Source organism: Herpailurus yagouaroundi, unplaced genomic scaffold (assembly GCF_014898765.1).
Source record: "Herpailurus yagouaroundi ecotype Mexico unplaced genomic scaffold, PumYag 160, whole genome shotgun sequence".
Classification (NCBI taxonomy): Eukaryota; Metazoa; Chordata; class Mammalia; order Carnivora; family Felidae; genus Herpailurus; species Herpailurus yagouaroundi.
The window spans coordinates 7,935,784-7,963,278 of NW_024412401.1; the positions used below are offsets into that span (position 1 = coordinate 7,935,784).

Here is a 27,495-nt window from a genome sequence, read left to right on the forward strand (position 1 = left end):
CTTTGTTATTAAAACATCAAAAGGAAATTTATTCCTGGAGTCTTCCTCAAAAAAGACAGAGATGCGCTTAACATCTTCAACAACATCTTTGAAACGTATCATGTTCCCCTCCACCGTTCCCCTCCCCCCCCCATCCTTTAGCCTAATTCTCAACCCGGAGAGCTGATGTCACACCCAAGTGCAAATCAGATAAATAATATCCCTGCTTGATCTAGGGATAGACTTTGGAATACTTGGAGGATTTGATGTAGTTTGGTAACAGATTCATTAGTTTCAATTTTTAAAAATTAAAATTGAATTTCTCTGAACTTAGCGACTGAAAATTAACAGATGACAATGAGCTTGAAACTGTACTTTCTGATAAGGACCTAGATTACAACTAATCGATATTGTCTGTTGAAATTTATCTATGTATCCTAATAGCCAGTCAAGTTGAGATAGAATTTTGTATAGGACACTTTGTCTATGCAAGCATAAAGTACTATTATAAACACAACCACACAGATGTGTGTATACACACATATACACACACGTTTCTCTGGATATGGAAGCTGTGTTCAAATGGTGTCTTCAGGATACACGTGGTGAGACAGCCTTATAAATGAAATGGTTATATTTCTAGTACTTTAGCAATTAAATAACATTGCACAGAAACTCTAATTTTTATCCTAACAATTGTGATTTGGTTATTACAAGAGCTATATGTTTATTAAGAATGCAAATATATGAAAAGGAGAACATAAAGCAGCTGTTAATCACATTACCACTATTAGCCATTTGGTGAGTTTTCTCTATGTGTATGTATAGATTACACATAAGATAATATTGTATGATACATTCTTAGAGATTATTTCCCCTTACTACAGTTTCTATCTTTCCATATCATTAGCCATTCTTATAAAAAAAATTTGTTTAAAATATTTGTTTAACCCATCATTTTGGTACATATTTGGGTTATTCAAGCAATTCTCCACCGTTGGACAACCATTTTTAAAAACAGGCTGTAGAAACTCCCATTTTAAGTTGAATTGTTAGGCTTGTAATATGCTATTTTTGAAAGAAAAATCTGAGAAAACCGCAAGAGATTCTAAACAGGATAGAAATATTTTAAAGTCCATTTAACTTATATGGACATAGTTTTAAGGCTACTATTAATGTCCCAGTCCTCTGACACTTTCAGTTTTAGGAGAAATTTCATGGTCTTGAATAGAAGTATGGCTTATTAAAATGTCTTAAAGAATTAACTACAGACCCTGAAATAGTTTTATTTTGCTTCATAGTTTTAAATATTATTGGTTAGGCAAGACCCTAAAAACTCACCTTGACCAAGTTTCTGGTTTTCTTTCCCTTATTTTGATACTTACATGACCAGGAAATATGACTCCCCTGGTTCGTTAACCCTCTAGTGCAGTGGTTCTTAAATTGTTCAATGGATCCTTGGTGTTCTATAAGCTGAACTGCGCTGTTTTATCACTAAAATTCAATAATTATGTCTTCTCCAAATCTCCAGGAGAAAAAAAAGTTATACAATTTTTTAATCTTTTTTTTTTTAATGTTTATTTTTGAGAGAGAGAGAGTGACAGAATGTGAGCAGGGGAGGGCCAGAGAGAGAGAGGGAGATACAGAATCCGAAGCAGGCTCCAGGCTCTCAGCTGTCAGCAGAGCCCAATGCAGGGCTCGAACCCATGAACCGTGAGATCACGACCTGAGCCGAAGTTGGATGCTTGACCGACTGAGCCACCCAGGCGCCCCTACCAGATACAATTTTTTAATTTCAAAGTTTTCCCTCCACAGACTTTACTTCAAACTTTGGCATTTGCTGCAGCTTATCTCTCTGAGACTACCTAACAAAACTTAGAGAGAAGCAGTGGTCAAATGGTGATGGGACTTGGGAAAACTCATTAGGAGTCTTCTGTGTCTAGTCCTATTTTTCTCATGGACGTGACTGCTTCTGGTCGATCATATAAATAGGTAGATGGTATATGCCTTCTGCTAGTCCTCTTGTTTCTGGATTCTAGTTTATGTAGTAGAACGGAGGATAGCAACATATCTGGGCGTTCCACAAAGAGTCTGACCCCATGTTGGTGCTCTGTCCTTTAGACCTGAGAACTAATGCTGTCAGTAGAATATAAATGGCCAGCTCTTAGTGAGAGCTGTGCTAAAAGTCATGGCTTCTGCCAACATCCTCCTCCACAAAGTCCTGGCACACTCCGATCAAATGCTCCGAACTCATCCTGAGTGTTCTGCTGTAGCACAAGCCTCCAACACCGTTTTTCTTAACCCGGGGCTATACCCACAGCACTGGAGTCTCCGGGCCTGCTATCTCACATCTCCCAACAGCCCCGGGTGGGGTGGCGTTCCTGTTCCCATTGGACGCACAGAGAGTGAAGGGTTTGAGGGTAAGAGGCTCCTCCGCAGCTGTGAAGCTCTGAGCGCCACTTTCTGCATTGTCTTCCTTTGGGGTGGTTCTCAGGGCTGCTCCCAGCTCCTGTCTGAAAGGGATAGTGGAGACGTGTCTGCTGCCATGTTTTCAGGGCAGCTGAGGATTCTTGAGTATGGGGTTTTGGAAATACTACCTGAAGGGGGAATTCAAGAGGCTTTTGCTGACAGCTTTGTATAGACCTTTGTATATACGGAATTTTGTGTCTGCATCTCGTGGAAAAGTTTTTAATAGTTGGGCGGGACTCTTAAGGACAAGGTCATACGGTGTTGCATACATTAGTTGCGGACTCCATCTCTGGTGCCTCTTTGTGACTATGGAGAAGTTGCACCTTCTCACTGGGCCTCCGTTTCCTCATTTGCGAATTTAGCAGCTTGAATGAGGTGATGCTTATGACTCTTCCAGCTCCAAGCTTCTATGCCACTGTGACCCAAAGGGCAGGCAGGATCTGTGAGTCCTGCTGCATTTCTCATGAGCATCCATGTGGGCTAACTGTGTCAGGATGTCTGTAGATTCAGTTATGAGGACTTGCTGACTTCGGGCTATTCATTCATTCACGTTCCAGGTGAGAACTTACAAAATGGTGATTTTATTTGGGACAGGCGTTGTGTCCTGCAATGCACGCTCCCAAGGGTGCCCTCTCAATGCACTGTTCAAAGCACTGCCTAGCACAAACCCGAATCCCGGTGTGGCTTTTTGAAAAGCCAAATGCCACCGACAAAAAAACGAGAAAGCCTCTCTCATTTTTATTGTGTTCCTGGTCATTCTAAAAGTCATTTCCTTTCCTTTCAGGGAGATAAAGAGACATATATTATGTGGGCAGAAGATGCTATGTTCTGGTCAATAACACAGGCCACAGAGGTCAATGGCTTTAAGCCAAGCCTGGCTGAAAGCTGCCATAAATTTTCAAAGGTGGGGGAGGAAGATTTAGAGACTGATGTACACTGGCTGAGAAGAGGAGAGACACTGGGCATAAATGGCCCTCTAAAAAAGAAGCGTATCAGTCCCATAAAATCCTACAGCAGTCTATACAGGGTCCCTGGAATGGGGAGAATTTTGCCCACCCAAGTTTTACTATGCAGCAGAGACCAATAAAAAAAGATCTGAGAATAAATCTCTGAGGCCAACCTGTCCTGGGAGACTGAAACTTGAAGCCTTCTTCCCTTTCTGATTCATCAGCAATCTTTAGTGTTGAGGAGCTGACTCCAGGCTTGATGGGACGGCCTCATAAAGCCTCCATTTTGTCTGGTCTCAACTTGTTTCACTGTCTTTTTCAAGGTCTACTTTATGGACCACTGTAATATAGAAGGATCATATGTTCAGGCTACCCGGACTCGTATCCCCCTTGTCCCCCCAGAAAACCACAACACCTGCTTTGGAAAGCCACCAGATTTATTTACCAGATTTTGTAGAGGATTGGGTGTGTGTGTGTGTGTGTTTGAAAGAGAGAGTCGTGTTGTGAAAAGGAGGGATGGCTTTACCTATTCTAAACCCATCTGGGCTAAAATGCTCTTCATATGGCATTTGTAATTCCATACTTACTGTAAGCACAGGATAAATACTTTTGTTTTAATAAAAATTAAGGATATTGTATATAACAAAATATCAAATGAATATATCTGCCATGAAGGCTTCTGTTCCATAAAACACATGATAAACCTGAGAAAGTACTAACAAGGAACCCTTACTGGGGAGTTTAATCCCACTAGGGATACTTTGTGGCTGTGTGTATGTGTATGCATACATATGCATATGAATATATATATATATATTTATAATAAATGCATATAAATATATATATTTATAATTTCAAAAGATAAAATACAAAAATTTAGGGATTTAAAACAAAAAAAAATTGTCAGCTTAAAAAAAAATCTTACTTTGTTTTATTTACTATAATTCTTTACCTTAGTTGCCATTTTGCTAGCATTCATATAACCCTGAAGAGTTTTCCAAGCTTTACATGTATTTTATCTCATTCTGTCAACCCTCCGAGAAATGAGAATTCAGGGTAAATATCTTCTTAATTTTTGGCAGCAAAGCTAGAGAAAAAAGAACGGTGAACACGGATATTGCCTTTATATGTGACCAAGTAGATGCTGAGCACATTACAAATCTGAACTCCTAGCCTCCCAACAACTCTCAAAGATACAGATACTATTTTCATCCATTTACAGAGGAGGCGACTTAGGTGCAGAGAGGTTAAATAACTTGCCCAAGGTCACATGGAGAGTCCGTGGCTGATTCAGGATTCTTAGGCAGGTGATATCCAGGCCCCATTTCCTGTAGGACTAATTGGAAAGGAAACTGCATCTCAAAGCGCAATCCAGGCTGTGGGTGCATTTATATCAATTGCGAAAGAATATGAGAATTTCTTAGGGGAAAGAAAAGGACAGCTTAACATGATTAAACAGCATATTGTGTTTTTAATTTAGCCTAGCTAACACAATCACCTTGTCAGCTGAGTATTTAGAAGTAAGAAGATATTTATAACCAGATTGCTTAAGTGTCCTGAGGCCACCATTTATGTCCATATGGCACTGTGCCCAGGAAGATGTCACCTGTGTCACAAAATCCCTACTTAATCCTGAGAAGAATTTAGACCTAAGAGAAGGTGAAGCTTTCTGTGCTGCCATAATTGGGGCAGTGATGTCCTAGATGTCAACGGTGTTGCCTCCAGGCACTGATGAACCAACAGAATTTGAAGTTGTAAAGAAAATTTGCAGTCTCTTCCACTGGTCAACTCTAAAGAAGGGCCCCAAGGATCTAGAAGGATCTAGAAATCAATATCGGCCATTGAATTAGAACTCAAAGGCTTTTCAATTCAGAAGCTTAAGAAATTGTTGGTCATCTTCATGAGGGTCTTGGAATATTAAAATATTTTTAAAAAGCTTAAATGGGGTATCAGCAATTGTGTGTTTTAAATGATGACCTCTACCTGATTAATGCTTTTAACACATACCTCTAGGTATAATACACAAAAAATGGGCTACTCACAAAATAATTACAGGATATATAAAAATATTAATTTATAGTGTTCTATCAGAGGTATACTCCATTAATGGGACCCTCATTTAAAGTTGTATAATGAATGTCTTCTTTTACTGCATTAAAAAGAACAATTAAACCTGGGCTTTCATTTACTCACCCTAATTACTTTCTACCCTGGAAGAATTTTATTCCAGAGTCTACTATTCCAGCTATCTTTCATAACCTGCTCCCAAGAGGGAAGTTGGGAGGAACTATTTATTTTCATTATATCTCTTCTGTCCCTTTTCATTCTTTTTTTGGTTTGTTTCTTTACTACACCTCAAGCCATTTCTTTATTAGAGCATATACAGTGCTGCGGAGCCCAGCAATTGCCCCAAACCCACTATTAGCTGCGAGGAAGAATCTTTCTGAGAGAAATCTCGAAAGTGCATTCGTACCTCTTCTTCTCTGAAATTGTTAAGTAGAACATTTTTGCAGATAACTCTCTGCTGAGATATCTATATATAGATAATATATCTGTATTTATATCTGTATGTTTTTTTGGCTGACCCGAGTCATGGAATGGCATTATTTCCAACGTTGTACGGTTTTGTCATTACCTCAAGTAAGAAAGCTACTGCTCCCTTCTGTTTGAAAAACTTTAGAGAGTTGCTTAGCCTGTTTTATTCACTGATACTGGATAACTACTACAACTTGACCTTTCATTCATTCATCAAAAATATGTTGAGATTCTATGTGTAAGACACTGAGCTAGAAATTGGGAATACAAAAATGACTTAAAAAAACCCCTCAAGGAGCTTAATTCTCATACCACATTTTCCTATAACTTTAAACATTAGATAATTCAAAGGAATGGTGAAGAAAATGAGAGGGAATGAATGTGAGCCATCAGAAAAGGTACAACTTAGAAATAAAGCTTAGTACCTACTGAAAGAACATTCAGTCTGTAATCTCATTAACTGGAATATATTTCAAAATAGGAATGCAATTTTCCACCAGTGTTATGCCTTTGAAATATGCCATATGAGACAGTGCCTTTCTATTTTTAATTTTTTTTAATGTTTATTTATTTTTGAGAGAGCACACACAGGGGAGGAACAGAGAGAGAGGGGGACACAGAATCCGAAGCAGGTTCTGGGCTCTGAGTTGTCAGCACAGAGCCCGATGTGGGGCTCAAACCCAGGAACGGTGAGATCATGACCTAGCCGAAATTGGACACCCGGAGACCGTGCCTTTCTAAAGTTTCAGTGTCCCTTTGTTTCCTTTTGACCATGAGGCATGATGTTCACTCCAGTAGAATGCACAGGTCCCTAGGTGGCAAGAGGCTGGAGGTAAGTGGAAGCTAGAAGTCATATTTCATTGATATTTGTCCTCATTAATGTGCTCATAGGTATGTGTGAAATAGAGATATTCATATATATTCATATATATAGATATATAAAATATAGATATTCAGGGGCGCCTGGGTGGCGCAGTCGGTTAAGCGTCCGACTTCAGCCAGGTCACGATCTCGCGGTCCGTGAGTTCGAGCCCCGCGTCGGGCTCTGGGCTGATGGCTCAGAGCCTGGAGCCTGTTTCCGATTCTGTGTCTCCCTCTCTCTCTGCCCCTCCCACGTTCATGCTCTGTCTCTCTCTGTCCCAAAAATAAATAAACATTGAAAAAAAAATTTTTTTAAAAAATAAAAAAAATATAGATATTCATATATAAAATATAGATATATATGTGTGCATATGTGTATATATATATATGGAATAGTTACAGGGGGAAAACAACTATTCTGAGTTGCTGGACTCAGTCATTTAAGCAGATCTCCATTTGGAGAAAAAGGTTGTCTAATTTCTGTTTAATCATCCCTGGCTTGTCCCCTCAGTATTCTGTCCGGGGATGGGTTCTTCCTCCACACATGTCCCTTTTGTACATACAGAGTGGTCCTGATAAGTCAAATCATATACATCTAACTCAGCTGTTTTTCTTTGAATTAAAGAATAAGGACACCAAATCAGAAGATTAGCATGTTCAACACCGCATTGAGTTGTCACGGACAAGCATAGAAGACATTAAATTGCAGACTCGGCTGTGGCAATTTTATTTGCAATTTCTCTGAATTGGGGACGAGATGCCTTTGCTTTGTAAGAAAATGCTAGCAGCACCAGGCTCTTCCAGTACAAAAACAGGTGGAGAGATGGGGGTGGGAGGGGTGATGGGAAGAGAAAGGAGGGGGAGAGGGGGAGGAAGGGAGAACATCAGAGAGCGCAGGAGAAAGCAAAGCAGGTCTGTGGAAATGGACTCCCCTCATGTTAGAACAGTTACTCAGTCCCTGCAGCTGTTCCAGACTAAACTCCCCAAACATTTTAGATCTAGGTTTCTTTTTTTCTTTTCCATGCTCATTGCTTTATGAGATTAAAGTAGGAGTGAGGAGGCATTTTCGCCTTGCTGCGGAGGGTGGACCACTTTGTTTGTGGAGTGCTAAGTAAACGCTGGGCACTAACTCAGCACCTTACCCGCCCCCCACCCCCATCGTTACATGGAATCCCTACAACACTCCTTTGTGTTAGGTGTTATTACTACCCTCATTTGGGGGATAAAGAGATGAAGGTTCAAAGATCTCAGAGTAGGAGGCAGCCAATATTTCTCCAGAGCCCACACCCCAAGTTCCCAATGCTCAACTAATTGCTGATAATTGAAATGGAGGTTTCTTCCCATTACTGTATGAACAGACTGGTTTGGTCCATACATCCCTCAAGGACTTGGGCCCTAAAGAAAGTCCATCTCTTCCAAAGGAGACTGCCAGGTTCCCATTCCACACCAGCTGTAGCTTTGGAGGTAGCCAGGCATTTTAGGGGTTGGCCATGGTCTGGAAACCCTCCCAAGATACAGTGGAGAAGATTGCCACTCTGGGGTCTCAGTTGGATTCAATAGTAAAATGTAAGGACATTGGATTTTCAAGTTTGTTGTGATCTATGGTGAAAGTTGGTTAAAATGGTCTTCTCAATACCCTCTTTCCCCCCTTAACCCTCATTTAGTGGTTTGCTCGTGGCCAATTATGAACTATCACCACAACTCTTCTGCTCCCCTCCCCCCCAACTTGAGTACTACTAGTAAGTAAAACTATTCAATAGTTAAGTGGAGCCCTAATTAATGAGTCTGATTCCTGCCTGACACAGGCTCATTTTTAACCTGGTAAACTCATTAAACCTCTGCTCTTCATTTAGCCACGGGTGACTAGAGTATCATAATTTCAACTAAGTGTGCTCAGTGACTTAATGGCCCTTGAATTTTCCACATTCCCATAGTGTCCCATCTGAGAAGCTCAGTTGGTATCCTTAGTTTATTTAGTGCAATGAGAAATCTCTCTGATCTGCCCTGAATTCAAGTGATGGCTTTAAAGACAAATGAAAGCAAACCACTGGCTCCACAATTTCAAACAACCCGTTTTGCTTTAACCGTAAATCAGTTGAGGGGTCTGAAACGCAGACAGTTTCCAGACAGACCAGGCCATCCCCTGAGTTAATGAGAAGACTTGTGCTGAGGAACAGTCCCCACCTCCACCAGCAGATGCCAGCACTTCCTCTTCTTGGCTAAGGACTGGCCCAGGGGTTTGGCCTCTACTCCCCACATCCTGTAATTCTAAAAATAAAGGCAGATTGAAATCCACAAAAACAAACAATACACACACGCTCACACACAAAATCAAAGGTTGTTCTCTATCTGCTTTCACTCACTGTTACTGCCCAGTTAGGCACATCAAAGGGAATTCTCAAAGAGCTATCTGTTTTGTCATTGTTGTTACTGCTATGTTTGTGTGAGTGTGTAGATAGCTACAAAACTGCTTCCCTCTCCCTCCAGAAGAGAATTTCCAAAGCTCAAACACGCCAAGGTGAGTTGGTTTCTAATTTTCATGAATTCTCATAAAGCCCCTGTCAGTAGCAAGTGCCCAGTAAGAGTTTTATAACAGTGACAGCTTTGCAAATACTGTAACATATGTAACTTGGACTGGGTCAATACATGGTGGGGAAATCAGATTGTGAGATGGTCGAGCTGTTCATTTTGGCTGTCTTTACAATCAATCAGCCAGACCAACTGAGCCTGCAGTGATACTCACTGATTATTGAGAAAGCTAAAACAAATGGATTGGCCATGCTGTCTGCCAAGACCCGTTCAAAAGTTACAGCCTCTGTCGATTATCAGCCAGGTGCCATCTTTTGAAAATCATTTATTAGAAATGACTCCTAGGTCCATCTACAAATGAGGCTACATTTTAACTGCCCCCCTCCAAAAGTGCATTAGTTCAATTTATTTCAATATATTTTGTTCAGTGGATTTTGTAGACTGACCTGTTTCAGATGCCCAAAGTGTAGAGATTTTGGTGCCAGGCCACAACAATAATGATTCCTGATGCACCCCACCTTGCCTCTTTTTCTTCTTGGGGTATCTTTTGCTTTTGTGCTAAATTCAAAAGCTTGTTAAAAAAAAAAAAAAAAAAAGCAGTTGTCTCAAATGTATTTCCCAACTGTGAAGGTAAAATTCTTCAAAGAAGATCCAGGTTCCAGAGTGATAGGTGAGATTCCTCAGTCCTTTCTTAAAACCTGCACAAGTGACTGGACGTATTAAGCTACCATGGTTCCGCACTGCATTCTTTACTTCCGTGACTCATCCATGACTACTGGCAGGATAAGTGCATTTTGTGAGTTGCCTGATACAAATGTCTCTAAGTTGCTAGGTTCAGGCTAAGATGTTCCAGTAAAAAGGAAGGCAGTCCCCAGCCTTTGCCTAAACTTGACTCAAATCACATCTACTTAGAATAAATGACCTCCACGGTATTTTCTTCAGGACTCCTCTGGTTATAATAGAGATAGATAAGAAATCAAGAAGCCGTTTCTTAACGTTTCCAGTTAGAGAAAAAGAGGAAAAAGTCATCAAAAATAAATCGACTCAAAGACAATATTTCCCACTTGATTGAGTTTCCTTCAGGTTCAGGTAGAGATTGAGAGTAGATGGGCCACAAAAGAAATATGGCTAAAGAAAGAGGGAATGCATACCTTTAAAACATTTTGTTTATTCATCCTAAACTACTATCTTTATGGTATGCAAGCATGGAGTCCTCTTTTCCATTAAGGAAGACGACTTAGTAGTGAAATGGATTTTTCTGGACACAAAGGAACTTGTGTTCAGGTCAGCAGAAAGTGGAGGGAAATGGAAGAGAATGTATAGATCACACTAAGAAAAAGGCAGTAACAAGTTGCGATGAAACATTCAAAGGCAAAGACTGTTGTCTCAATAATCTACATTCATCCATTTAAGAAGTTTTATTTCAGTAATAGAGCTGCCTCCTGAGTTTTAAGCTGAGTGGCTGTCCCATTGGAAACGACATTTACCTGCCTTTCTTCCAGCTTTGGTGTTGACTCCATGACTAAATCTGGCTAATGAGCAGTACAGAAGTGATGTGTAACTTCTGGTCATGCGTTTAAGGAAGCTAATTGCTTTCCTCTTTCTCTTTCTTCCCCCAAACTGCAATGTGGATATGGTGGTTCATTTTTGACCATGCAGATGAGGGCAACGCCTAGTGGATGATGTAAAGAATGAAGGCACCTAGATCCTACACCACCTTGGAACCACCCCACACCTCTAGACTGCCTACTGGTATATGAGGGGGGTGGCTTACCTGATCTGTAGTCAGATCAGCAACAGCAGTACCTGGGAGCTTATTAGAAATGCAGAGTTCCACCTCAGGCCTGCTGAATTATAATCTGCATTTAAAAAAAGCATCTCCCAACAATTTACATACACATTAGAAGTTGAGAAGCATTGGGGTGCCTGGGTGGCTCAGTCGGTTGGGCATCCGACTTCGGCTCAGGTCATGATCTCACAGTCTGTGAGTTCGAGCCCCACGTCAGGCTCTGTGCTGACCGCTCAGAGCCTGGAGCCTGTTTCAGATTGTGTCTCCCTCTCTCTCTGACCCTCCCCCGTTCATGCTCTGTCTCTCTCTGTCTCAAAAATAAATAAACGTTAAAAAAAAAGTTGAGAAGCATGGGTATAGTGGTAAAAGCATAGACTTTGAAACTAGATCCTGAGTTCAAATGCCAATCTGTTACTTAATTAGCTGTGTCCCTTTGGGCAAATCATTAAAACTCTCTGACTCAGGTTTTTCATCTGTAGATTGGGGATGTTAATAATACCTCCTCAATAGGATTGTTGGAAGGATTATATCAGTTAGCATATGTGAACAGGTGGATGTAGTGCTATGGAAGGCTTATTATTATTATTGCCAAAAAGTGAACTTATCTTTTGTTTAAGCCATTTAGCCTCTGATCACATTCAATACTCATGAAGCTTATATTTTAGTGGAAAAGAGGGGAATGACTTGGACATGGGGATTATCTATCAAGTTTGGGTTTCATTATCAGGTTGTGGCTCAGACTGTGTTTCTTGATTACTAGTTTGGAAAAAGCACCATAAAAACAAGAAGTGAAATATAGATCAAAACCTCCTAGGGCCTATGAGGTTATGGTTATTACAAAATCTGTCTAGGGCCAAAAAGGTTTTCGCATAATGGACTTTGTGACTATAGGAAACCTATATTCCAAAGCAAAGTCGGAGGACTACTAAGTGGGGAGCTGAGATGGTTGGTGCCCCATTAGTTTCCCTGATCAGGCTCACTCATTGCTGAAGATCAGGCAAAGGGCTCCTCTATGAGGTTTGATGAGTATCACCAGGAAGTATCACCTCCTCCTGGAGAATCTTGACCTTAATGGGAACTCATTCATTATAACTTCTGGGGAAGTATCCAAATCTTCTACTCTCTTCCTTAAAATTGTGTTGTTTTTCTTATTAAGCTATCAGTGTTACTTATATATTTTGTGTTTTTCTTTTGAAATCTGTGACTTTTCATTTTTCAGTGTCTTTTGATAGGGAAGCATTTCTAATTATTGTCAAATCCAATTTAGACATTTTTTTCTCTTATGGTTTGAGGGGTTTTTTTGTGTCTTATTTAAGAATCTCAGGGTCATAAAGATTTTTTTTTCCTCAATATTTTCTTTAGAATTTTGATACTTCTCATATTTAGGTCTGTGACACAGTTTGAGTTCTTTTTTGTGTAGACAGTTTAAGTTAATTTTTGTGTAATGTGTGGGGTGTGAGGGTCAAGGTTCACTTTTTTTTCATGCAGATATCTAATATCCATCATCACTTGTAAGAAAGACCATCCTTTTTTCATTGAATTGCCTGACTTGTCTGTCAACAATTAATGGGTTATAAACAAAGGGTTTATTTCTAGATTATTGATTTATGTGTTATATAAAGGATACATTATCTTTACACCGATATCACAGCCACTGTAGCTTTATGATGAACCGGAAATTAAGTAGTGTAACTCCTCCAATCTTCTTTTACAAAATTGTCTTGGCTTATCTAAGTCCTTTCCATTTGATATAAATTTTAGTAATACTGGGAAAACAGGCCTAAACATGGGCAGTCCTGGGAAAACTGGCATGTCTTTTCCCCCAAGAATGATTGGAAATCATTGATTTTTTTTTTTTTTTTTTTTTTACAACTTCATCAGGACTGTGCATGCATTAGGCAGTAAAACAGCATTTTCTACCAGACTTTGTCACTCTCTTATTTGGGGATTCTAGAAAGTACATATTATATCAGCCTCTGGTTGTAAGAATTTTGAAATGATTCCTTGGGTTTTCCAACTCATTCTTTCATTTGTTTGTTTTTGGATTTTTTTTTTAATTTAAGTCCAAGTTAGTTGACATATAGTGTAATAGTTTTAGGTGTAGAATTGAGTGATTCATCACTTACATATAACACCCAGTGCTCATCCCAACAAGTGTCCCTTGCTGATTTAGCCCATCTCCCTGCCCAACACCCTGCCAGCAACCCTGTTTCTTTTCTGTATTTGAGTCTCTTATGGTTTGTCTCCCTCTGTTTTTAGTTTTGCTTTCCTTCCCTTCTGTTCATCTGTTTTGTATCTTAAATCCTGCCTGTGAGTAAAATCATACAATATTTGTATTTCTGTCTTATTTTGCTTAGCATAATATATTCTAGTTCCATCCATGTTAGTGCAAATGGCAAGATTTCATTCTTTTTGATCACTGAGTAATATTCCGTTATGGGTACATATATATATGTACACACATGTGTGTATGTATGTGTATACACACACACACACACCACATCTTCTTTATCCATTTGTCAGTCAGTGGACATTTGGTCTCTTTCCATACTTTGGCTACTGTCAATAGTGCCACTATAAACGTTGGGTGTATGTGCCCTTTCAAAACAGCACTCCTGTATTCTTTGGATAAATACCTAGTAGTGCAATTGCTGGGTTGTAGGGTAGTTCTATTTTTAATTTTTTTTGAGGAACCTCCATACTGTTTTCCAGAGTGGCTGCACCAGTTTGCATTCCCACCAGCAGTGCAAAAGAATTCCTCTTTCTCTGCATCCTCGCCGAAATATACTGTTGCCTGAGTTGTTAATTTTAGCCATTCTGACAGGTGTGAGGTGGTATTTCATTGTGGTTTTAATTTGTATTTCCCTGATAATGAATGTTGTTGAGCATTTTTTTTCATGTGTCTGTTAGTCATTGGGATGTCTTCTTTGGAAAAGTGTCTATTCATATCTTTTGCCCATTTCTTCACTGGATTTGTTTTTTGGATGTTGAGCTTGATAACTCATATATTCTTCATAGATTTTGGATACTAACCCTTTATCTAATATGTCATTTGCAAATATCTTCTCCCCTTCTGTTGGTTGCCTTTTAGCTTTGCCGATTGTTTCTTTTGCTGTGCAGCTTTTTATCTTGATGATGTAGTTCATTTTTGCTTTTGTTTCCCTTGCCTCTGGAGACCTGCCATGTAAGAAGTTGCTATGGCTGAGGTCAAACAGGTTGTTGCCTGCTTTCTCCAAGGATTTTGATGGCTTCCTGTCTTACGTTTAGGTCCTTCATCCATTTTGAGTTTATTTTTGTGTATGGTGTAAGAAAGCAGTCCAGGTTCATTCTTCTGCAGTTTTCCCAACACCGTTTGCTGAAGAGACTGTCTTTATTCCATTGGATATTCTTTCCTGCTTTGTCAAAGATTATGTGTCTGTTTGTGTGCCAGTACCATACTGTCTTGTTGATTAAAGCTTTGTAATACAGCTTGAAGTCCAGAATTGTGATGCCTCCAGCTTTGGTTTTCTTTTTCAGGATTCCTTTGGCTATTCAGAGTCTTTTCTGGTTCCATACAAATTTTAGGATTATTTGTTGTAGCTCTGTGAAGAATGCTAGTGTTATTTTGATAAAGATTGCATTGAATTTGTAGATTGCTTTGGGTGATATCAACATTTTAACATCCAACTCATTCTTTGTGGGAAGCAATGCAACCAAGTCTTATTTTGTACAGGAGCACAGGATCAAGAAGGTCAAAATTGTCTAAACCAGTCAATGAACATCTGTATGATTTGCCTGTGCTTTTTAGGAACATTTGCAGCAGTAAAGGGATTAAAAAAAATCCTAGGTTTTGGAGCAACACAAATATTATTTATGTAATAAACAATGATCAAAGTTCTTGTTTAAGTTGAATGATATGAGGGGTGCCTGTGTGGCTTAGTCAGTTGGGCATCCAACTTTGGCTCAGGTCATGATCTCACAGCTTGTGAGTTTGAGCCCTGCGTTGGGCTCTCTGCTGACAGCTCAGAGCCTAGAGCCTGCTTAGGATTCCGTGTATCCCTCTCTCTCTCTACCCTCCTCTGCTCATGCTCTGTCTCTCTCTGTCTCAAAAATAAACATTAAAAAAAAATTTTTTTTTAATGTTTATTTTTTTACCAGAGGGAGAAAGAGAGACTGAGCACGTGCTGGGGGGAGACGGGGGCAGAGAGAGAGGGAGACAAAGAATCCAAAGCAGGCTTCAGGCTCCGAGCTGTCAGCACAGAGTCCAACGCGGGGCTCAAACCCACACATTGTGAGATCATGACCTGAGCCGAAGTCGGATGCTTAACCGACAGAACCACTCAGGCGCCCCTAAAAAAATTTCTTTTTAAGTCAAGTGTTATGAAAGTAGGTAATGAAGTCCCCCCCCCCCGCCCCCAACATCACTGCTAAGATCATTTCATCAGACTTTAAATTAGAGCAGTACAAGGGTGTCTGGCTGGCTCAGTTGGAAGAGCATATGACTCTTGATCTTGGGGTTGAGTTCAAGCCCCATGTTGAGTATAGAGTTTACTTTAAAAATATATATATATATTCATTCATTCCAGGGAAATAAGGAAGGAGACTCTCTATACAGTCCCTAGAATAGAAAGAGCCCTAGAACCTAGTAGGCACAAGCACATTCAAGTTTAAGATTATGGGTCTGTGGCATTTGTTTCTTCCCTTTTATAATTGGGATGTCCATCTTGGGTTGCTTGAATGTTGCTGGATCCTCAGCCATGCAAGTGGCCTGGGTCTGGACCAGTTTCACTGGAAAGGGCATCTGGTCCCCTTTGTGTGCCTGAGTGGCAAAATCCAAATCAAACTTTTGGAGGGGACTTAGTTCAAAGAAACTGTATTTATCTGATGAGTTTCTATATCCCCTACTTCCAGAATCCATGGTGCTAGGATTGGGCCAGGTAAGGCTGTGGAAGAACCAGAAGTGTCCCAGTCTCTGGGTTTCTGCTTAGGGGGAGCTGGGGGGTGAAACTGGCTGATGCAGCCTGCCTCTCTACTTTTATCTCTTCACTGTGTAGCTTTCATGTATGATGAGCTTCTGCTTGGAGGTACTTGATCTCCTTGGTGGGAAGGCCTTTGTGGAGTATGCATTCAGCATCTCTCTGCCCTGCTTTTTGCTCAAAACACTGAATGCTCCTCTGGGTATGCTCTGTGATCAGACAATTCATGATGGCATGAGTAGCTCCTAGCATTCGTCACTGGGTCCTTGTTCACACTATCAATGCCAAAGGGTCATGGCAGGGAAGGTCATACTGTCCTCCTCTTAATCCATCTTGTCAAGGTCCTGATACTTGGGCTTTGGAATCACTGGCTTTCTGGGGATGCTGCCCATGACTGATGGAAGAGGAGCCATGGTGTAGTGTTCTTGAGGGCATCCTCATGCCTGACTGCCTAGCAGTACATCCTGATGGGGAAGATCATCTTGTCTAGAAGCCTACCAGGCTCAGGAGCAGGCCCTTTGGGCCCTCTCAAAGCCATTGAAAGACTGGAATCCAGGTGTTTTAACTAGATAGACTTCTGGACCTGAGTCTCTGTCACCACAGTGAAATGATATGGCCATCATGCTGACAAATATTAACAAGGAACATTGTCCAGCTGCTGCAATAGCAAAGCTTCCTTCAAAAATCTACCCAGAGGTTCTGTTTTTTCACCATTATGGGGCTGCCGGAGGCCTGAGCTCTATCACTAAAGGACTTCTAATACCCAGATCTGTAAGAAGTAGTGTTGTACCCAAGTGATACATGACCCAAGTAGGCAGGACACGGAATGTGTCTGAGTCTCAGGCACTGATCCACAAGGGCTGGCTGCCCCAAGTCTCTGACTCCAGTATTAACCTCCCTCTTTAGGAGCGACATGAAATCGGGCAAGATACAATCTCTCTGGACTTCAGTTTTCTTGTCTGAAAAAGGAGGATAAAATATTTGTTCTGTCTACTTCACAGGAAAGTTTCTTGTAACATCAAATAATCCTTGTTCTTATTGGCTTTAGGAGGCACTGGAGGCATAAGTATGTGAAGTAAAAGAAAATGTGAGTGAAAATATTTTGTGACGTTTAAAGGGGCACACAAGTGTAAACATTACTGCTTGTGAATTTTAAAAGCTAATAGAGGCTAAAATGTCATCATTTTTATGTTCAGTGAAAGTCAACCAGTAGTTTTGAGGCCTTGCTCTTTTGTATGCAGACCCTTTGGGAAGGAGTGTTAAGTTATACATATGCAGCTTAAGTACACAAAGGCAACTTTTGTGTGGTAAGCTCCCTGCCCCCAAAAGCAAAGATGTGTGGCATAGAATTAGAAACCAGTGGCCTTTTACTGTGGCTCTTTTTCCCTAAGACCTACACTTTGATTCTTGCTAATCTAACTCTCACGGAAAATGTGTATGGGGAAAAATGTGGTTCTCCTAGCTCAGGGCTGGAGATAATTGGCAGAACAGGGGAGGAAAATCAGTGGTCAGGGAAGGGTATGGGAGCGAAAAAGAGGGACCTGGGGATTGGAGAGAAGAAAAGACAATGTACAAGGAAAATCAATCCTTCTGATTGTGGCATGTAGAGAGAAGGAACTAAGCTATAAAAATGGAAAGTGGGGACCTCCGATTCAATCAATCAGATGCCATGTGGACATAGCTTTAAAAAATGAGGCTATTATCGCTCAAGTTCATTTGACAGAGCTTACATGTAAGAGTTAAATGATGATCACTCTTGTCCACAATCATAAAATAAGGTGCCAAAGTGATTTATCACTCTGCTTTTCTAACATACCTTAACTTTAAGAAGCATCTATAAATTTGGGTCTTACCTTTAAAATCTCATGTTATTGTAAGTAAGCCCAGTCTCTGCGCATAGTAGGAATTCAATAAGTATTTGATACATTTGATAAATGAGTTGAAAGAATGGAAACTTATGTTAATTTGTGTTCATGGAGTTGGAGGGTTCAAGGCTGGAGAAGAATACATTTCCCTCCTTACCCCTTTATTTCCTTAAACGTGAGACTCTCAATGGAGACTCCTCCAGTCTGTGTAGATAATGTAATAATAGCTGGTGCTTATTCAAGAATTGTTGTATCAGGAACTATGCTAAGAAGTTCACATGATCTCAGTCAATCCTTGCAACATAAGTGAGCACATAATTACCCAACATTAAGGATGGGAAAAGTAAAACTCAGGGAGGCTACCTTTAGAAAGGTCAAGTAACTCAGCAAAGGTCACAAAGCTGGTAAGTTGAGATCATGTTAACCAATTGCATATGGTTTCCTTTAACAATTTTATTTTAGTGAAAAGCGCACTGGGAAGTGGATCAAGAATTGTAACTGCCCATTTCTAAGTGGTTAGGACCAGAAGGAAGTGTGTACAATGAAGGTAAGCTATCATTAAAACCTCAATGCTTATCCTTTGACAGTGACCTTAAGAATAGATGGAGTAGCTAGGAAAGAGACTTTCCAATACTTTTGGTGGCAACCAAAGTGAGAAACACATTTTACACACACACGCGCACACACACACACATACAATCACACATACATATGTGCATAACTGAAATAAAGCTTTCATTAAGCAATGCTTATTGTTACTATGTGTGATGCACACGAATATTTTCCATTTCTTTTTCTTCTCTTCCCTTCTCCTTCCCTTCCATTCTATTTTACTCCAATATTTTTTTTTGAATATAGTTGGCACAAAATGTGACATTAGTTTCTAGTGTACAATGGTGATTCGACTCAATACATTATGTTATGTTCACCACAAGTGTAGCTATCCTCTGTCACCATGCAACACCATTACAGTACCATTGACTATATTCCTATGCTGTAACTTTTATTCCTGTGACTCAGTCATTCCATAACAGGAAGACTGTGTCTCCCACTCTTCTTCACCTATGCCCCCCCCCAAATTCCCTCCTCTCTGGAAACCATCAGAGTTTCTGCTTTTTGATTGTTTATTCAAGCAGTGATTCTGCTTTTTGTTTGTTTATTCATTTGTTTTTTACTGTACATACGAGTGAAATCATCTGGTATTTGTCTTTCTCTGTCTGACTTATTTCACTTAGCATTATACTCTCTAGGTCCATCCATGTTGTTGCAAATGACAAGATTTTGTTCTTTTTATGGCTGCATAATATTCCTGTGTGCAAATGTACCACATCTTCTTTATCCATTCATCTATCTTTAGACACTTGGGCTGCTTCCATATCTTGGCTATTATAGATAATGCTGAAATAAACATAGGGGTCCATATATCTTTTCAAATTAGTGTTTTCATTTTCTTTGGGTAAATACCTAGTAGTGGAGTTATGAGATCATATGGTATTTCTATTTTTAATTTTTTGAGGAACATCCATACTGTTTTACTTTCTTACTCTATATACAAAAATAAGCTCAAAATGGATTAAAGACCTAAATGTGAGACTTGAAGCCATTAAACTCCTAGCAGACAACATAGGCATGTAACATCAGCTATAGTAACATTTTTCTAGTTATGTCTCCTGAGGCAAGGGAAACAAAAGTGAGAATAAACGATTGGGACTACATCAAAATAAAATGCTTCTGCACAGCAAAGGAAACTATCAACAAAACAAAAAGACAACCTACTGAATGGGAGAAGATATTTGCAAAGATCTATCGAATAAGGGGCTAATATTCAAAATACATAAGTTATAAAACTCCACATCAGAAAAACCACAAATAATCTGATTAATAATGGACAGAAGACCTGAATAGACAGTTCTGCAAAGAAGACACACAGATGGCCAGCAGACACATGAAAAGACGCTCAACATCACGAGTCATCAGAGAAACATAAATCAAAACTGCAACAAGGTATAACCTCATACCTATCAGAATGGCTAGAATCAAAGAAAAGAAATAACAAGTGTCGGTGAGGATGTGGAGATAAAGGATCTCTCCTGCACTGTTGGTGGGAATGTAAATTGGTGCAGACACTGGAAGACAGTATGGAGGTTCCTCAAAACATTAAAAACGGAAATATCCACTTCAGTATTTTAAATGCTGGTTGGGACACCTTCATTGACTTCACTGTGCACTCATAGGTTATGATCTGCAAGTTGAAAACCACTGAGCTAGATGGCAATAAAGGTGATAGAAGGAGCACAGACTTTCAAGTCACGCAGTGGTGGGGTGTGATCTGGGCTGCTGGTATGTTAACAGTGTGGGCTAATGCAAGTGACCTCTTCTTTGAACTTTAGTTTCTCATCCACAAAATGAGGAAAATAATACCTACCTCAAAAGGTTATTGAGAATAGCAAGCAGTGAAAATACCAACCTGAGCACCTAGCATCTCATAGAAGTATGATGACAGCAGGGTAATGAGGCATTGAAGAATGGAGAGTTCTAGGCCTGGTACCAGCTAGCTGTGTGAGCTTAGGTAGGTAATGTCTCTAAACTTCTAAGTCCTATAATCTCTCTAAGCTACCATTTACTCACCTGTAAAAAAATTGGAGGAATAATAATACCTACCTCATATGATTGAGAATTAAGTGTGATAATGCATGTAAAGGCCTTAGCACAATGTCTGGTGCTTAGTAAATGCTCAATAAATTATTGGCTATATTAGCCACCCAACATATGTATCTATTATTGTCCAACTGCTAAGGTAGTGTGGAGCTTTCTAGACTAGGTTACAATATCTATTTTGATGAGACAAACTCAGGATGGTGTGTGTGTGAAATCAAAACTGCTGTTACTTTGCTCATCAGTATTTTCTAGAGGCTAAATCAAACTTGGCTGCAGCAAAGGCAATCATTTTTGTAGAGCAAGCTTAGATCCAAGTTGGATTCCCTCTCCTCATTCTTTGAAAGTATTTCCACAAAATCCAATCTTTGGCTTGACATTAAAGGCCTATTTTCAGTGAGTAGACTTTACCAAAAAAAAAAAAAAAAAAGTGAATAAAGGGGTGGGGGTGGAAAGAACATGACTCTACACACCAAGTAGTGGGGAGTGAGTTTAATATTTTTAGTTCAGCGAAAGAACTCTATGGCATGGTCTCCTGCCTAAAGTCTTACTTTTTCTCCACTTGTTTGAGGCAGCCTTCAAGATGGCCACTAATGATCAAAACCTCGTGGTATTCACCTTCTGTGTAATTCCCTCCTCCTGTTGAGTGTGGGCTGTACTTAGTGACTCACTTCTAACTAAGAGAATAAGGTGGAAATCACAATGTGTGATCATAAAAGGCAGTGTGGCACCACCTCTCTTTTGGATCCCTTGCTCTGGGAGAAGTCAGTTACCATGTTGTGAGTAGACCCATGGAGAGGCTCATGTGATGAAGAAGTAAAGCCTTTTGTCACTAACCAAATAAGTGAGATTGGAAACTGATCCTACAGCCCCTTCAAATGACTACAGCCACAGGCAATAGTTTGACCGTGACTTCACCAGAGACCCTGAGCCAGAATGACCCAGCTAAGCTGCTCTTGGATTCATGACTCTCAGAAACTGAGATGATAACGGTAGTTTCAAGCTGCTAAGTTTTGGGGATGATTTGGTCTGTAGGAATAGATAGTGGATACACAACCCTTGAATCTTCGCGTAGTATCTCAATGTCAGGTTGGTTAGTTCATCATTCCATGAATGTTTATGAACTCCTCACTATGTGTCAAGTAGTATAACTACCTTCAGATCCTAACTTTGGGGAGCTTACAGTCTAGTGGTGGAAATACTGTGGGCAGACTAACAGTGAAGATGCTAGGTACCTGTTAAATGCCACCATATGGTTTTGATAGTGGGATTTGGGGACTCAGAGGAGAGAATGAGAACTTCCAGCCTTGCCAGAAGAAAGAGGGACATAGGGAGGAGATGGCACTTGACTTGTGCCTCGATACCAAGGTGTGATGGCTTTCTCAGGCGTCAACTTGGCTGGACTGAACTACATTCCCCAGAATGCCCACTGTTTTACGTTTCTATTTAGGGTAAAGCACGAGGGAGATTATCCCTAATGGCAGAAGGAAAGCAGCAGCCAATTTGTAATACATACAAGTCACTGCGGATCTGCTAACTTACCTTGTTGGCGTGATGCAGCGGCTGGATCTATGATTGCTTCACCCTCACCCTGCATCCTCCTTTAGCATTTCTGACTTCCGGGCCAGCCATGTATGTTTAGCTCTGTGATAAAGGGCTTTTGGCTTCTGAGGAATACTGTCATCACCAAGGTGAGAGGCAGGATTACACAAGGTTTTGACCTTTCCTTCTGCTTGGGGTGCCAGCCTTCCTGACTGCCTGTCACATGCACTTTAAGCTCCAGCCTCAGATGACAGCCTTATAGTGACTGCTTCTCCAACTTCCACAGTTGTGTAAGCCAGTTCCTTGTGACATGCACAAGGTACGAGGTGAACAGATGAAAAGAGAGAGAACATTCAAGGCAGAAAAAATAGTATGAACAAAAACATGGAAGGGAAAAATCTAGGACTAATACCATTCTTAACCACTGGCATACCATTGGTACATGACGAATCAGAATGAATGCTGGCTGTAGTGCCAAAGCAGGGTCTTCAAGGGTCCTGGCTGTTCCCCTTTAATTACTAAATTATGGAAACTATCTGAGGAGATGTCTGAGTGGGTCTTATGGTGGTTAAGAGCATTTGGGGGCCCATCAAAAATGTGGTTATTTCCCAACTGGAACAGTGTTTTATATTTTAATAACTTGTGCTTTTTCCCCTTGGGGGCCCAGTGTGCAAGGGCTGCAAACAGTAGGCTCCTTAGTAGTGTATGCAGCCTGGTGATTGGATGGGTTGCCCTATGGAACCTTGGAGACAGTCCTTTTCAGGGGACATTGATGTCTGACCTCATGCTATCCCCAATCTAGGCTCCAGGCAGGTATGTGGGATGCCGTTAGGAAGCCCCAGGGTGCAGTGGCCAGAGTCCACTTTGGCCAAGCCATTTTGTCCGTCTGTACCCACCTGCAGATCAAGGAGCGTGTGATTGAGGCACTATGCAGGGCCAAGTTCAAGTTCTCTGGCCACCAGAAGATCCACATTTCCAAGTGGGGCTTTACTAAGTTTAACGTGGATGAATTTGAAGAGATGGTGGCTGACAAGCATCTTATCCCCGATGGCTGTGGGGTCAAATATCCCTAATCATGGCCCCCTGGACAAATGGCAGGTTCTGCACCCATGAGAACCTCGGCCCTACTCCCTTCTTATTCATGCCCACCAATAAATCCTACTTCCTGTCAAAAAAAATTTTTAATAACTTACTATCATATTGATGCATTCCAGCTGTGCCAGATCTGAAGAAAATATGCACGGAGAATGTGATGAAGAACAAACTGTTTAATGTGACTGGAACATTGGCTGGCTTGGTGTGTAGCTATGGGTTTAAATCCCAGTTATTCAAGTCAATGAACTTGATTTAACCATGTGTCTTACATGGCCATAGTCAAAACAGTCAAAACTGTTCCACAGAGAAATGAGATTTAATCCAATTAGAGAAGACCAGGACCCTATCCCTTCACTGAATGAGGGACCAGGAAACAGGAATTTTAGCCCCTATTCTGCCACTGACACACTGTGATTTGGCAAGTCACTTACCACAACTTGTCCTGGAACCAGAAAGCCGTGACTTTACCTTGGCTTTCTTCTCTGCAATTTCCTGGAGTTCTGGAATGCTTCTCTGTTCCTTAAAACTATAGCCCCTAGCCCCTTCAACTCTGAAGTCAAGACACGTTTCACTCAAAAAGCTTGCTTTATACTTTACCGCCTTACCACCACAATTTTATTCTGGCCATTACTTGATATGAGTTGATCTATGACTGCCTTTTTTCTCTCTAGATAGCATCACAAGTATAAGTTTATCCCTCCTTTTGATTGCCTCATTCTCTCAGCAAATTATTTACCTGGGATTCTTTTTATATCTTGTAATGTCCCCTGGCACTTAGAAATCTGTATACAGCAGGTGTCTATGAAATACTTGAATGTTCATATAGCATTTCAGCAAAATTTCCAGTTCCAGGGGAAAGTCAAGCAGGACATTCTAAACTAAAATATTTAAAGGTCTGGGATTGTGTATAGCTCTGTGTTGTCTCTGCCTCCCTTCCACTAGCATGAATAATTAAGAATAGAGTTGGACCCCTGTGTCTGCATGCCCATAATAGCATTTGTGTGCATATAATAACGGTGTATAAATGAACTTCTTTTGCTTCAAATGAAAAGGCAGCCTTGTTCAATGACAAGTAAGTATGAACACAAAGAGCACTTCAGTATCCTCAGAGCTATTAACATCTCTTGGATAAGCTCAAACTATAAGAAATCAGTGTCTGCCATTAAAAAGAAATTCAAATCACAAACAGAAAAAAATAATGCAGTCATCCCTGAGATATTTTAAATATTCGTCTCGTTTGGAAAGTTAGGGAAGTTGGGCTTAAAATTTGCCACATTTGAAGGCCATCCTCACTAACAAACACGTCACTCTTAGCTCTCTGTAGTTCAGGAAAATGACATACAGGTTCAACATTCTATAAGGAAAAATAACCACAGGAAAATATTGGACTATGGTTAAAAACAAACTTCTAAATTCAAACAGAAAGTAGGTCTGCAGACTAACAAAATGGTGTGTGAATATGATTGCTGAGAACTTGGAATTTTGAATTCAAATTCTTCCCTCTTAAGCAATTGAATTAGTAAAAGAAATTACCAAGAAAAAGCTGAACAGAAAGGACTTAAAAACCTTAAAACCTTAAAGCTTTTGAAATTGCCATGAGGCAAATTTTCCTTCTTAAGCCTGGAAAATTTCCCCGAAAATGATGAGGTAGGTTTTAGATCATTTCTACTTGCCTTATTTTTGTATTTAGCAAACCTATATTTAATTGAATTTCAATATGCTTGCTGCAACCATGAGTGAAAAAAAAAATTAACATATACACTTAGCATGACCTTGTGAAGCATACAAAGCAGAACAGAATAAGAATTTTTCCTCCTCATTCTATTTTCCTGGAATAAATCATAGGTTGTTCCACTGTTATTAAACCATTTTTCAATAATAGTTCATCTCCCAGCATTAGCATGAATAAATTGCTCCTCTCAGGATAGAAAGCAGCTCACCATTTTCTTTCTTAACCATATCCAGTCTTTCAACGAGTTCACATGTCCGTTTACACATACAACTAGGTGTATATAGTTCCTAATTCTTAGCAAAGTTCTCATTCCCCACTGTAAAAAAATGTCTCAATCTACGCCAGTAGATTTACTCAGAATTGGTCTGCTGAGTTCATCTTTTGCCTCCTGTAGATTTCCTTTCATAAAGAGCATCACAGAAGCTTCACTCATTAGCATTCTGAGTCGGTCCTCCAACGTGTGGTTAGCCCTAATGCAATTTATACTTAGTTCATCCCATGCTTCTAGTTCTTTACATCAAGCCTCTCTATTAGTGCTGAGGATAAATGAGCCAGTTGGAAAAGGTTTTGAACCCTTGGCAAATTTCATCATAAAACACACCAAAATGCTATAATCTGTATGCAATCTTCATGAAGAGTTTCTACCACCTGCTTGCTGAAGCAGCAGCACAGCCCCCCTTATAATCGCTGCCCCCTGCATGGTGTTAGTTAACATCATTAGACAAATGTTGAGATCTTATTTTCCATGTTCATTAGCACCAGGTGGGAAGAAACGGGCATAGATGCAGGCATAGAACTTTGGGGGATAAGTCAGGCTTACACATTATTCAGCCAACTTTCTAAGCACCCATGAAAAACCAAAAAGGCTAGAATAGAAGTAATTTTCTGTTGTTTTTTCCAGATATGTTTAGGGACAGTGTCCATGTCCAACTTCACCGAAGTGGTAGTGACCTTACGAGCTCTGTGGCATTGAGCAAATCACTTAACCTCTCTCTGTCTCAGATTCCTCATCTATAAAATAGGGATGATAATTTTATCTACCTTGTAGGATTGGCATATGGATTAAATGCGTTAATACAGATAAAGCACTTTGAGCAGAGCTGGAGCTGTTATCATCCTTCCCCACCCCGTCCTCCTCATCTTTGTTTTGCTAACTCTGTTTTACGTTGTCCCTTGAAACGCACGGGGGACCCCACAGTATCCAAATGGGGATCGCAGGGAGTGATCGGACTCTGAGCACAGCCGCTTCCCTTGTTACTTTCTCGTGTAACCTCTATTCTTGGAGCACTTCCTAAGTGCCGGTCCCTATGCTAAGCTCTTCACAAACATTTTTGCATGTAAACCTCAAAACAAGCCTAACAGGATAGACACCACTATAGTGTCCATTTTATTGATGAGCAAATAATCAGATTATTTGGGTGTTTGTTTGTTTTGATGTTGAGTTGTATAATTTCTTTACATATGTTGGATATTAACCCCTTGTTGAGTATATCTTTGCAAATATAATTTGCTTATGGAATTAAGCTCCACAGTCTTGAAGAAGTGGATGGATTTCTTATAGTTCATATTAACTTTGTTTTAAGGGTTTTAGTCACCTCCAGACTGCTTATGATAACTTTTAGAACGGAAGGACCTTTCCATTTGATGTAATCCACATGAAGGAGTTAAGGCTCAGAGAAGTCAATGACTTCACCCAAGGCCACACAGCCAGTTGTGCTAAGCCTGCAGCTACAGCACACTGCTTTTTATCTTCATGTTACTTTTCATGATTAGCAGATCTCTTCAGGTGTGGAAATACTTAAAGTGTGCATTCCTCTCAAGGACATGAGTTTCTTCAAGGAAATAATATCCTTAAATGGAAAATGAATTGAAGGTAGAAAAGAAATACTTGGGATAGGTTTTTTATTTAACTTATAATTAGACACAATTGCTTTAAGTGAGCAACATCTTAAAAGAAGATATTAAAGTCATACCCCGGAAGCCACAAATATGATAATAAAAGGTTTGTAGCCCTTGTTTTACTAGACATTCTTCAATTCCACTTTTTCCCCTGTGTTTTAAGGACAGTATTATCTTAGCTTCTCTAAGACTTTTTCTGTTTTAAACTTGAATTCCTTACAAGAAAAAAGCTGGATTCCCTGTTCCTGCATCCACACACCCCCCACACATTGCTCCTGAGGCGCGCGCGCGCGCGCGCACACACACACACACACACACACACACACACACACACACAATTATTCCTCTCAGAATGAAATCTCCTTTTTTTCATCTCTTCTTTCTCACAGCCCTCCACAACCTCCCCCAAATCCCTCCCCCAAAACCTAAACTTCAGCATTTGGCTCAGTGACATTCTCTCAAGATCAAAGTCAAATGATAATTTCCATGAAAATCAAAGTAATTGCAGTCTCACTCCCTCTCTCACTGAAAGCCTAGGTCTCCCACCCATGAAATACTAAAAATTCCACACTTCCCCTTCTCCTCAGGATGAAACTCTCTGCTCCCTCCTCCTTTCTTTAGGTGTCTCCACTTTAAGCACATG

The 27,495-nt window shown here is 40.2% G+C and overlaps 1 non-coding gene and 1 pseudogene across 1 annotated transcript; one reads left to right on the forward strand and one right to left on the reverse strand.

Annotated features, from left to right (window-relative positions):
- Positions 1–15,723: 15,723 nt before the first annotated feature.
- On the reverse strand, positions 15,724–16,545 carry LOC121034393 (putative monooxygenase p33MONOX; annotated as a pseudogene).
- Positions 16,546–22,746: 6,201 nt separating this feature from the next.
- LOC121035222 (small nucleolar RNA SNORA70) lies at positions 22,747–22,881 on the forward strand. Its single transcript, XR_005792807.1, has one exon. It is a non-coding gene; the product is annotated as a small nucleolar RNA SNORA70 (small nucleolar RNA).
- Positions 22,882–27,495: the final 4,614 nt, after the last annotated feature.